The sequence below is a fragment of the Trachypithecus francoisi genome, unplaced genomic scaffold, assembly GCF_009764315.1.
Source record: "Trachypithecus francoisi isolate TF-2019V2 unplaced genomic scaffold, Tfra_2.0 Lachesis_group14, whole genome shotgun sequence".
In the NCBI taxonomy this organism is placed as follows: domain Eukaryota; kingdom Metazoa; phylum Chordata; class Mammalia; order Primates; family Cercopithecidae; genus Trachypithecus; species Trachypithecus francoisi.
Genome location: NW_022681459.1, coordinates 28356801 through 28370752, shown reverse-complemented (window position 1 = coordinate 28370752; position 13952 = coordinate 28356801).

The window sequence follows — 13952 nt, the reverse complement described above, 5'->3', positions numbered from 1 at the left end:
AACTCCTGACTCAGTCTAGGGTGGGTATTCCTGAGCTTTTCATTTTAAGAGGGATGGTTGGGGTTTGTGGGGAAAAGGTTGCATAAAGATCCAGGGACAGAGGAGCACATGGGCTTCAATGGATGGCAGAACTCTCTTGTCAGAGAATAATGCAAGCTGAAGGGACAGCATTGGGTGACTGTCTCCTTGGTTGTCTCTGTTTTCATGAATGGTCTTAGAGCACTTGATCCGTATGCAAGCCTATGGTGCTTGGTAGATTTGGGAGACAATCATTTTACTTTGCAGGTGTTGGAACTGAAACGATAAGTGGTAGCCCTCTCGCTGAATAGCATTGATTTTTAAAACCATATCAACCTGCATCCACCTTAAAGCACTACCCCAAGAATCCCCTTCCCATTGTGTTGGCTGGTGACCGATGCAGGGCAGAGAAAGGAGAAGGTGAGACCCACCCTCCTGACCTCACCCCCAACATCAGTGGACATGGGATACTGCCCTGCTCTTCCTCACTCCACCAGAGCCTCCACCTCCTTCCCTTCTCCTTACAGCCTCTCAGCACCTTCACTTTCAGCCACGGCCTTCCTGAGTCCACGCAGGAAAACAAAAGCCCTGCAATGAGATGGGCCCCCTCTCCTTAGAAAGAACAAACATCCCCATTAAACATGAACCTGACAGTGGAGGGTGAGGAAGGATCTCACCCTCCAACCCAAATGACTAATAGAGGATTCCTGGTAGGAAGGTGTGGTGTTCAGCCAGAAAGAGTCACTGTCCCATGTTCCACTGATGTTTGTTGTCTCTCACTGCCAACTCCGAGTTCCTTTTACACCTGCAATAGTGACCAAGTCTATGTTAGATGAATCATAAGGCGTTTGTTTTCCTTGATCATGGTCCTTGGCTTCCTCCAGGCATGCCTGTTTGCACATAGTCCTTTTAATAGAAGGGAGTTCCTTGTCGTTGATTAACTTTATATCCTGGTCCCGAGGCTCCCCACCGATTAATGAACTTGTTTTTCTTTTAAAGAACAATGATTCTTAGGTTAAGCAGATTTCTTTGATGGCATCCAGAAGTTTGATTGGGCTGGGCCGAGGGACGCAAACAGCTTTGCTCATCAGGGATCTCACCTCCCATGTACTTACTTACCTTACCCATAGAGGCCCCAGCTGTGGTCCTGAATTGATTCAGAAATTTCAGTATTCTGAATTCTGTATTTCTGAGGACCTTTTAAAAAAAATGATTCTTTGATATATCTACTGAAAATTCTGGAAACAGTGAGTATCCTTAGTATCAAATTAGGGTTACTAAATATCACTTCCCTCCCGAGAGAACCAGGGCTTTTTGGAGAAGGCTGATTTTATAAACGGAATAAGATAACCCTAGAATATCTCATCACACCAGAAAGCAAGGATGTTATCAAAGACTTCTGAGGTCCTGTCATAAGCTGGGGCAAAACAGACAATTTAAACATCATTAAAGGCAGTAACTGCAATGCCTCAAAACACTTCAATTATGTTGAAATCTATTTGCTCATAATGTTCTTTTTAAAAGTACATTGATTATCTTTGAAGAATGCTAAGAAGCCCAACTCATTATTTTTAAAAGCTGGCAAAGAAAGGAAAGGGATCAAGCGTTTATTATCTTGACTTTCCTGTACAAACTATACCTCAGTATAAGCAAATAGTAGATGAAGGCAAGTTTCTCTTTGTAAAAGTATTGCAGCGAATAAATAAGGGACAGTGGAATTAGAATGTTGCCATTTTGCTTCCCTTAAAGAGTTAATGGATCTGAACACCGAATGTACTTGGCTGATAATATTAGAGAGAGAGGGAGAGAGAAACACCCTGACATTCTAAGCCTTCTGATGGAAATCCACAATGATACCAACATGTTATCGCCAAACAAAACAAAGCAAAACAAAACAAAAACCTGAATCTGAACAAGCCTGTACATCACAGGTTAGCAATCTGCCTTCTTGGGGCCAAATCTGGCCAACTGCCTGTTTCTATAAATAAAGTTTTATTGAAACAGCCATACCCATTCGTTTCAGTCATAGCAACAAAGACAGAATGGCCCACAATTACTAAAATACTTGCTATTTAACCCTTTTCAGTGAAAGTCTGCCAACGCCTGCTATACAACCAAAGAATCCCAGTACCCCTATTAGTCTATTGCAATAGATGGACCTTATTCAATCCTGATTTGAACAAAATGACAAAGTTGTTTATGAGACTAGAGAAATTTAAACACTGGTTGGATGATATTATGGAATTATTGTTAATATTTTAGGTGTGATGGTGGTATTGCATGTGTGAGAGCATATCTAGTGGAGACACAGGCTGCCATATTTATGGATGAAATGAGACTTGTTTCAAAATAATGTGGATTGGCAAGGATTTCAGGCAGCATTCACAGCTATTTAATAAAAATAATGATTCTATTAGCAGGCATTATTATTCTCATTTTACAGATGAGGAACTGAGGCACAGAACTGATGGTTGATTGGTGAGAGGTGGGAATGGTGTTCAGAACCCTGGGTCTGATTTCAGAGCCTGGCTCTTCATCATGGAGCCAGGGCCATCCCTTTGATGTGAACTTTCTGGAGCTCATGGAGTGCCCCAGCTGGAGAGGGCTCCAGAATGCCACCTCCACAGGCAGGACACAGAAAGTACAATAGGCCAGTAGAACCCTACAGGCTTCATCCATAACCAGGCACTTAACAGACATATGCTGAACCCTCCCTGTGCCAAGCTCCATGCCAGAGGCGGGCTCACATGGGCGAATAACACCCAGAAAGCCCCTTCCATCAGAAATTACAATTTGGCAGGAGACAGACTAACTGTAAATACGTTTCCTTTTTGGGAACACCACTCTAGCTTCTAGGTGGAGGAGAGTTGGGGGTGGTGAGGCTGGAGACAGGGAGACCGATTGGGAAGCTGCTGCGAGGATCCGTGAGGACAGTGGTGATGGGCGTGGGAGGGGGAGTTTAGCATTTAGTGCTTAGGAGATGAAGCCCTTGCAGCACAGGGAAGAAGCATCATAGGACTCACATGTGATGGGAGCACTCAACACACAGCCATCTGCATCATAATCTCTCCTGTTTGCATGGTGCTGGTGCTGTTCAATTTTCAGAGCAATATCACAAATCCTGCCTCATTTTGCTCCTCAAGCAGTGGGAGGCAAGGATGGTAGGGATGATAATTTTCCTTATAAAAGGAAATTGATGGACAGGAACATTGAGCTCCCACCATATCCTGGGACTCTTATTCTCCAACACTCCCAGGGAGGCACCATGCACCTGCATCACAGGAGGACGCAGAGGCACAGAGTTGATGACTCGTCTAAAATCACAGTGAGGAAATGATGAACCCAGTCAGCTTCAGAAGCCTAATTTTTTTTTTCCTTAACCCATTGTTGCCTTCTTCAAATGACTGATTAGGTACATTTGGGAACAGAGGGAAGTAGGGATTCACCTTGGACTTCCTTTAAAGAACAATCTTTCCTCATGTATTTAAAATAGAGTCGCATTTACAGAAAGCTGTGCATGCTTTCAGAAGCATATCAGTTGGTTAAATAAGGCCCATTACTATGATATTACATCAGCAAGGTTCTACCTAGAGAGGTGGGTGGCTAAAATCATAGAGGTTTCCAAATGTCTGTTTGCTGTCAGCCCTGCTGTTTTCATGGGCGTGGAGAGATACCCTATGGAAGGCTCAAAAGCTCTGAGCCCCAAGACCTGGTGTCAACTTCTGATTCTGCTTAGACCGTTAGCATGTTCCAGGCAATTTTCTGCCCCCTGAGCTCTGGTTTCCTTATTTCCATGTCTACTGGCCATCTCCAAGGGCATATTCTCATAGATTCAACATGAACGGCCCCTCCTGAAGTTGTGTGTCTGTAGGGCTTAGTTGACTCACTGTAGTAGGCTTCCTGTGAGAATGAAATCATATTCTACAGTCTCTCAATTCTGTTTGTTCCTAGTTTAACCACTCCAAAGCCAGGACGCAGATGCCACTGTAGCGTCTTATGTTCTCCATGCCACAGCCATGGCGTGGTGAGGGTTGGCATATTGTTGTAATTCCTGGTGCCATGATGGGAAACCATCTCTTCTGACATTTTAGTTACCAAATGACTAAGGATCATTTGAGAAGGTGTCTAACACCTTCCTGTTAACAGCTTCTGACGATGTCAAGAGAGCCCCAGCATAAACGTTTGTGGGAAGGTGTCAGGGGCTGGGGGTGTTCTGGAGACCACAGGAAACTGCTTTTAGTGAGGAGGATAGTGTCCCCCAAGGATGTCTTTGCCCTAATCCCCAGAACCAAGAAATAAGTTACCTTACATGGCAAAAATAACTTTGAAGATGTGATTCAAGGAAGGGCTTTGAGATGGGGAGGTTCTTTTGGTTAATCCAGATGCTAGCCCAAGCTAATCAAGTGCATCCTTAAAATAAGAGAACCTTTCCAGCTGTGCCCAGAGGGTGCCATGACTGTGGAAGAATGGTGGGTCAGAGAGATGCAACATTGCTGGCTTTGTAGCAGCAGTAGGGGCCATGAGCCAGGGAACACAGGCTGCTCGAGAAACTGGCAACAGCAAGGAAGCAGACTCCAGAAAGCAAAGCAATCTTGTGACCCCTTGACAGCCCAGTGAAGCCTGTGGCAGACCTCTGACCTGGAGAAGTAGAAGACAAGGTTTGCTTTGTTTTAAGCCACGAAGGTTGTGATAATTTGTGACTGTAGTGTATAGGAAACTCATACACTACTCTTACAAAATTCTCCACCACCTGACATCTTAATGGCAAAGAAGATGACACTGCATGGAAAAACATGGATATTGATGATTCCAAGTCTGAACATGATTCAGAAGAGTTAACCTGAGTGTGGAAAATGTTAGGAATGATTTAACAATTGATTTCACCTATATTTAATGTTTATATAAGAATGTCTAAATAGGGCCCAGCCTTCTTCATACATACAAAACAAAAATCCTAAATAATAATAAAGTATCACGGTTTAATGGTAGCATGCTTTTAGTAGTACATGAAAGGATGGTTCTTTCGGTCAAGGCATGTATCTTAGTATCATTAGAGTTGGTGAAACTGGGCAACACTTGGTACATAGCAGTCACGCAGCAAACACTGGTTTTCCTTTCCTGACAGTGTCATGGAGGGTTTTAAGCCTGGGACCCCCGTGGCTATGTGTATCTGTGACTTTTGGGGTGCCTATGTTGACTGCCTGCCTTCCTTCTTATGTCTTGGGTTTAGTTTGAATGCCCTCTGTTTCCCACTCTGTAACTGCACTATTCCACCTTTCCCAGCATACCAAGAACACTTTCCATTTTTCTTTTTTTTTTGAGACGGAGTCTTGCTCTGTCGCCCAGGCTGGAGTACAGTGGCGCGTTCTTGGCTCACTGCAACCTCTGCTTCCAGGTTCACGCCATTCTCCTGCCTCAGCCTGCTGAGTAGCTGGGACTACAGACGCCCGCCACCGCGCTGGGCTAGTTTTTTTGTATTTTTAGTAGAGACGGGGTTTCACCATGTTAGCCAGGATGGTCTCGATCTCCTGACCTCGTGATCCACCGTCCTCGGCCTCCCAGAGTGCTGGGATTACAGGTGTGACCCACCGCACCCGGCCTCTTTTCTTTCTTTTATGTTTATTGAGACATGGTTTACATAAAGCAAATTTCACCTTTTTAGGTGTATAGTTCTTTAAGTGTTTATATATATAATATATGGTATATATTTCTATATATAATATGTATTTCTATATATAATATATATTTCTATATCTATTAAAGTATCCCCTCTGTACTTTTGGAGTACCAGTGGTTTTGGGTAACATGGATGAATTGTGCAGTCGTGAAGCCTAGGTAAGGGAATGGAATTGCCTTTAGAACATGCAGCATCCTTCTGGAGTTCGCAGTGGCTTTCAGATCATCATGATTAATTGGTAGTAATGCCAGTGCAAGCAGGAACGAGGAATCCTGGAGTGGCAAAATCTGAAGTGGGCTGCTGGCCACAGCAGACTGACTCCTTTGGCAACACAAGTGTTTCATGAATGTGTTGTGTTTATTTGGTCATTTTCTGAAAGTCTTCATCTCTCCCCTTCCGTGGTAAAAATCTGGAGGAAGACCAATTGAAGCTCAAGCCGCAAAAGTGTGTGTTTTCACAGGGACCATTTGGAGATTGGCCTTTGTGCAGATTTATGAGTTGATCAGAGGAAAAAAAGTAAAACAGTGAAGGAGGGAGGGAAGGGGGAAAGTAAGGAAGAAAGAGCAAGAGAAAGTGCAAGTCAGACTGCAAGGCGCAGCTGGGCATCTGTATGTTCACACCCTCCCCGGGAGATTCTTATGCTCAGCAGAGTTTCAGAACCCCTGGCTGGTCCTGTTTAAATTAGATCAATTTAATTAGACCAAGTGCTTCGGGGCATCTGGCCTGGCAGTGCCCTTAGCAGATAGCAGGAACCCCAAGAGAAGAGGGCAGTGCTGCAGTTACGATGCTGATGCTGTGATGTAAAAGGTGGGAGAAAAGGGCCCCAGGCAGCCATGAAATGCTGTCATGCTGGGCCTTGCATGTGCTTCTCTGGACTTTCCGGTGCCCTCTCAGGGAAAGCCCTAAGATCTCACCAGTGCAGAGGCCAGAAGTGGAGTTGGGGGTCAGGAAAGGTGGACCTGGGGCAGTTGTGGGAGAATTAATTAGAGAACCTCAATAATTCCGCCAGAGTGTCCCCCACAGAAGGTGACTATCCAGTCTTGGCCTGCAGATTGACCTTCCACAGCCACTTAGCTGGCTCACAGTGGCAGCTGCCACCCGGCACATTGGAGCTCAGCCTTTATCTCGCCTGCCTCCGTCCTACCTCTGCACCACACCCAAAGGGGAGTGTGCCCACTGCCCTTGCCCACAATTCCATTCCCTTCACTGTCTCCCAAAGACTCCCACTAAACTACTGACAGAGAGAGTCCACACTAGCTGCCCAAATTCATCCACCTTAGCTGGCACATATCAATATGTGTAGATGGTAAAAAGACCCCAGCACATGGGATCCGCAGCTGAGGGAGGGCCACTGAGCTGAGAGGGCCCTGGAGAATCTAACAAATCATTCTACTATTTCCCCCTCTCAGGGAAATTTTAGAAGCTATTCTATCAAGGAAATAAGAGCTTTTACTTAAAAAAGAGCAATAGGAGCTAAAAAAACAATCACTGGAGATAAAAGTATAATTTTTGAGAGTAAAAGAAAAACTGAGTGGAAGCAGTAAACGGCAAAAGGAACTAAGCTAAAATCTGATGTGAAGTATTGGCTTAGTGTAATTTAAGGCATTGTCGCAGCCTCTGAACAAAAAAGGAAAGCGATGGAAATGATGAAAGGAGTCAAAAGAGATCCAGGAGACTTTTTCTTCCATGTCACAGGAGTCCAAGAAAAGAAAACAGAAATGGTGCAGGTAAAGGAACCTGAAGTTTTTCTTGAACTGAAGACATCAGATCAAAAATGCTTGCCAAATGCTTGGGGAGTTATTTTAAAAGACACTTAAGAATTCAAAAGATAAAGAGAAATTGTTTAAATGTGTGTCTGGCTGGCATGAGACTCTCTAGAAGACTATATGGTAGCGAACAGTAGAGCAACAGATCCTAGGGAAAGTGACACACTCCAGAATTCTGTATCCAGCCCAACTATCTGTCTTGTGGGAGGAAGCAGCAAAAGTATGGTTTACCTTCCATGTGTGATTACTGTGTTTTTACTCACAAAATACATCAACCCAATGGACAAAATGAATCAGAAGGAGGAATTCAAGAAAAAGAAGGTGAACTATCTGAGAAACAATCATATAAGTGAAACAAATGAATCTCAACAATTGTGGATAACATGACCGGAAAACAAGTACAGTCAGGCATTGCTTAATAATGGAATACATTCTAAGAAATATGTCATCAGGAGATTTCATCATTGTGTGAACAACATGGAATATACTCACACATGCCTAGATGGCATAGCCTTCCACACACCTAGGCCATATGGTATGGACTGTTGCTCCTACACTATAAATCTGTACAACATGTGGTTGTACTGAATACTGTAGACAATTGCAAAATAATGGTAAATATTTTTGTATCTAAACATATCTAAACATAGAAAAGATACAGTAAAAATACAATATAGAACATAAAAAATGGGACACCTGTTTACTATGGATGGAGCTTGCAGGACTGGACGTTGCTCTGGGTGAGTAAGTGGTGTATGAACGTGAAGGCCTAGGACTTTACCATCCACTACTGTAGACATTATAAGCACTACACACTTAGGTTACACTAAATATATTTAAACATTTTTCTTCCTTCAATAATAATTTTAGCTGACTATAACTTATACTTTATACACTTTATTATTAACTTTGACTTTTATAATCATAAAATACAAATATTATACAGCTGTACAGAAATATTTTCTTTACATCCTAATTCTATAAACTTTTTTCCATTTTTAAAAATTTTATTTTGTGGCCGGGCGCGGTGGCTCAAGCCTGTAATCCCAGCACTTTGGGAGGCCGAGACGGGCGGATCACGAGGTCAGGAGATCGAGATCATCCCGGCTAACACGGTGAAACCCCGTCTCTACTAAAAAAATACAAAAATCTAGCCGGGCGAGGTGGCGGGCGCCTGTAGTCCCAGCTACTCGGGAGGCTGAGGCAGGAGAATGGCGTAAACCCGGGAGGCGGAGCTTGCAGTGAGCTGAGATCCGGCCACAGCACTCCAGCCTGGGCGACAGAGCGAGACTCTGTCTCAAAAAAAAAAAAAAAAAAAAAAAAAAAAAAAAAAAATTTTACTTTGTTTATTTACTTTGTAAATGTTTTTGTTAAAAACTAAGACACATACACACATTAGCCTAAGCCTACATGGGTCAGGATTCTCAGTGTCACTGTCTTCCACCTACACATCTTGTCCCACTGGAAGGTCTTCAGGGCGATAACGCCTCCTATGATAGCAACACCTGCTTCTGGATACCTCCTGGACAACCTGCACGAGGCTGTTTACAGTTAACTTTTTTTATAATAGGAAGGAGTACACTCACTCTAATGACTAGAAGTATAGCAAATCCATAAAACAGCAAAATAGTTGTTTATTATTACTACCAAGTATTACGTGCTATATATAATTGTATGTGCTATACTTTTATTTAATTTTATTTTTTTCTTCTTTAAGATGGAGTTTCACTTTGTCTCCCAGGTTGTAGTGCAGTGGCATGATCTCGGCTCACTGCACACTCCGCCTCCCAGATTCAAGCAATTCTCCTGCCTCAGCCTCCTGAGTAGCTGGAATTACAAGTGCCCACCACCACGCCCAGCCTATATATATATATATATATATATATATTTTTTTTTAGTAGAGACAAGGTTTCACCATGTTGTCCAGGCTAGTCTCAAACTCCTGACCTCAGGTGATCTGCCCACCTAGAGTGCTCCCAGATTGCTGGGATTACAGGCGTGAGCCACTGCGCCCGGCCCTGTGTGTGCTATACCTTTATATGACTGACATCACCACAAACACATGAGTAACACATTGAGCTATGACATTATGACGGCTACAATATCACTAGGTGATATAATTTTTTAGCATCAGTATAAACTTATGGAACCACAGTGGTATATGCAGGGGGATTGTGTTAACCAAAACGCCATTATGCAGCACATGACTGCAACACAAAATTGAATCTAAGTTATTGTTCATAATATGATGAAAAAGCTTAATGCAATTCTTAAGAAAGGAGTCTTGAAATAAGATGTGATCTAAAATGACAAAACCACAAAACAACTGAGAACGAATACTTCAGATTATTTCAACTAACCTTTTTTTTTCTTTTTTCTTTGGAGATGGAGTCTTGGTCTGTTGCTCAGGCTGGAGTACAGTGGCACAATCTTGGCTCACTGCAAATTCCACCTCCCAGGTTCAAGCCATTCTCCTGCCTCAGCCTCCTGAGTAGCTGGGATTACAAGTGCACGCCACCAAGCCCGGCTAATTTTTTGTATTTTAGTAGAGACAGGGTTTCACCATGTTTCCCAGGCTGGTCTTGAACTCTGGAGCTCAGGCAGTACACCTACCTTGACCTCCCAAAGTGCTGGGATTACAGGTGAGAGCCACCATGCCCGGCTGTCAACTACCTCTTTGAGTTGGAGGAGTAGGGTAAGAATGAAGGGGAAAGGGGAAGGAAAAGAGAAAAAGAGTCTGTCCTGGGTGTGGGTGGGGCTGGTGTGTGATGAAGTAGAGGTGGGGGGTGGGGAGTGGGAGAGGGCTTAACAGGGAGGGGGAAGGGAGGTCACCCCAAGGATTGTATTGTCACTCAGGATTCGCCAGCTGTGTGCTCCCCAGCACGCCATATCCACTCTTCACACCTTGGCTTCCTCCTCTGTTAAATGGGAGATAGAGCCCAGTTCCTCAGATACTTGTGAAATTAAGTGGGAATACATGTCAATCACCTCATATAAAGCTGGCACGTTTTAAGCCCTAGTCACTAGGTATTATTTTAATTAATACTAATTACTATTCCTGATGGTGATGTAACATAGGTTCAGACATATTTTTAAACTCTTTTTACATAAACTTAAACGGGAGGAGGCTGGGGCGGTGTCCCTCTGTGCTAAGCCACACAAATGGAACCTGTCTTCCCAGGGCTGGGTTGGGTTGGGTTGGGTTTGGAGGGTGGAATTTGTTTGCTTTTTCTTCTGGAAGGTTAGGGCCCCTCCTCTTCCCTCCCTTTCAGGTAGGTGGAGGCTGATTCCAGGGTAGAGAAGAAAGCACTTGACAAGCCTTTATTATTCTCCCCAGAGCAGAGAAGAGGATGTAGGCCTGTGTATACAATGCGATTGCAGCCATTTGTTTTTGAACTGCAGACATGGGATTGGAACCACACACTGACACTGTTCCTATTAGTTCCCTTGCATCATCCATATCCTGCGAAGAGCCTCAATCCCTTGCGTAATGATGAGAAAAGGTCAAAAGGTCTCCTTCTACAGATCTGGGAGCCAGTTGCTCTCCTCTGGGTAACATTCTCGTTGGAGTCACTTGGGAGAGTTGGGGTGGGCACACCAGGGTTTTATCAGGGTGGGGAATTGGGCGCTGGGACGCCCACCGTTCAGCCTTTGGAGATTTCTGACAAGGGAAGGAACCTTGGTAGAAACTTATCTCCTGGGGAAGTTTGTTTAAAGCCAGGTAATCACTGTTATCCTCATTACTGTTTACCAGCCGCAAATCACTTAATCTCAAAAAATTCTTAAGGACTGTGGGTGTTATCCCCAACCTACAAGTGAGACCATCGACACCCAGGGAAGTGAAGGAATTTGCCCCTCCTGGGTGGAAACACTGGATTCCAGCCCTGGAGAAACAGATCCGTGGTATAACATCAGGAAGAATTTGAGGGCAGCACGTTTCTTTTATGCTTTATCGCTATTGTTAGATTATTTTCATTTAAGAAAAGAACTTTTTTTTGCGTTAAAAAAATACTTGAATGTATCTGTACTTTATAGAGATGAACAGTAGAACAGTAACAATGTCCCATGAAATGGGAACAACCCTGCCTTATCTCTTCTTGAAGGCTGGTGGCTTTCTGTTTATGAATGTGGTGATTTGACTCATGAACTTGCTTTTCCTTCTGCTTGGGAATGTGATGGTCGTAGTGTTTTTATTTTCCAAACTCTCTGTGAGGGACCTTCAGCTGAGGTATTTTGTATGCAAAGCTCAGAGGTAAACACATAAGGTCATATCCTCAAGTCTCAGCTGCCACCACATTGGACATTGAACTTGATGGAAACCAAGGTGGGAATAAGCTTCCATAACCCAAGGAAGGACTTTGGGATGGGCGCGGTGGCTCACGCCTATAATCCCAGCACTTTGAGAGGCTGAGGCGGGCGGATCACAAGGTCAAGATATCGAGACCATCCTGGCCAACATGGTGAAACCCTGTCTCTACTAAAAACACAAAAATTAGCTGGGTGTGGTGCCTCACGCCTGTAGTCCCTGCTACTCGGGAGGCTGAGGCAGGAGAATCGTTTGAACCCAGGAGGCAGAGGTTGTAGTGAGCCGAGATTGCGCCACTGCACTCCAGCCTGGGCGACAGAGCAAGGCTGTCCCCCTCCCCCCCGCCAAAAAAAAAAAAAAAACTTGGCTGCAAACTCCAGAATGGAATATTTTATATTAGTTCTTGAATAAAACTTGGAATAATCTTCAAACCCCAGTCCCCATCTGACCTGAACCCTTGGCAATATTTGATGCAGTGCTGACCACTCAAACTCCATTCTCTTGATTTCTGCAATGTCTTTCTCTTGGTTTTTCTCTTTCCTCTGAGTCCCTCCTTCTCAGGTTCTTTTATGGGTTCCTCCTCTTCTCCTCCACCTCTTAGTGCTGGAGATGCCAGGGTGCAGTCCCTGGTTCTCTCCTGCGCCCCGTCATTGTTGATTTCTGGGGATCTCACCCACATTTCAATCATGACTCAAAGTATCTCATCTGTTTTAGTTCCAGCTCAGACCTCTCCTGAATGCCCACCACTCTTATAACCTCTGCCTGTTTGATAGTCCACTGGGTTTCCTCACATCCATCTCAGATTCTACAGCATCCACATGGAATTCCTGCTCTGTCATCCCCTCTCGTCCCTACCTACCATCCTCCTCACCTCAGCCACGTGTCCCGTCTGTCCCTCTTGCTGTTCAGACCACAGTTTGGAGACACCCTTGACTCTTCTTTTTCTCACACCATACATCCAGCCATCAGGAGTCATGCTGGATCTACCTTCAACCTTTACCAGAAACTGACCAACCACTCCTCACCTCTCCACGGCCACCTGGCCCCAGCTCCCATCCTCCCTCACCTGCCGCAACCTCCAGCAGTTCTCTGGCCTCTGCCCTTGTCCTCATGGTCTGTTCTCTGCCCAGCGGCCCCAGTGATCTTGTTAAAATATGGCACAGAGTGTTGCTCCTTTGTTTAAAAGTCTCATGGGACTGCATCTTACAGTGGTCCTTGAGGCCCTCTGTGGTCCACAAGCCCCCTTGCTCTCCCACTGCAACCTGTTCCGCTCCAGCCCCTCAGGCCTCCAGCCTCACTGTGACTCTGGGGAATGCTCAGGTGCCTCTACCCTTAAGGCCTCCTTGCAGTCAGTTACTTCTACCTGGAAGGTTACACGCTAGACAGCTCCAGGAGGAACACTCTCACACTTCCTCAAGTCCTTGCCCAGAGGGCACTTCCCATTTCCAGTCACAGCCAGGCACCTTCCCCCTACCCTGGCCCAGGCACTCCCTGACTTACTGTCCCCTATGGTTTTGATTTTCTTCTTTTTTCCCTTCCTTCTTTCTACCTGCCTGTTTGCCTGCCTGCCTTTTTTCTTTTCCTTTCTTTCCCTTTCTTCTTCTCTTCCTTTCCCTCTCCCTCTTTTCTTTCTTTCCTTTCCTTTTCTTTTCTCCTTCCTTCCTCTCTCTTTCTCTTTCTTTCTTTCCTTCCTCCCTTCCTCCCTCCCTCCTTTCTTTCCTTCCTTCCTTCCTTTCTCTTTCTCTTTCTTTCTTTCTTTCTTTTTTCTTTCTTTCTTTCTTTCTTTCTTTCTTTCCTTCTTTCCTTCTTTCCTTCTTTCCTTCTTTCCTTCTTTCCTTCTTTCCTTCTTTCTTTCTTTCTTTCTTTCTTTCTTTCTTTCTTTCTTTCTTTCTTTCTTTTTCTTCCCTCCTTCTTTCTTCCCTTCTTTCTCTCCATTTCTCCCTCTCTCCCTCCCTATCTTCCTCTTTCCCTGCTTCCTTCCTTCCACAGCTGTAATCATTTTATAACAAACCACACAAATGGATGGCTCACTGTGTTTGCTGTGGACGTTCACGATCTCACTGTGCTCTGTCTCCCTGCATACCTCCCTCCCCAGCACATAAGCTCCATGAGGGCAGCAATCAGTCTTTGCCTGTTTTGTTTACTGATGTATCCTGAATGCTCAAAACAGAAGTTGGCATGTCAC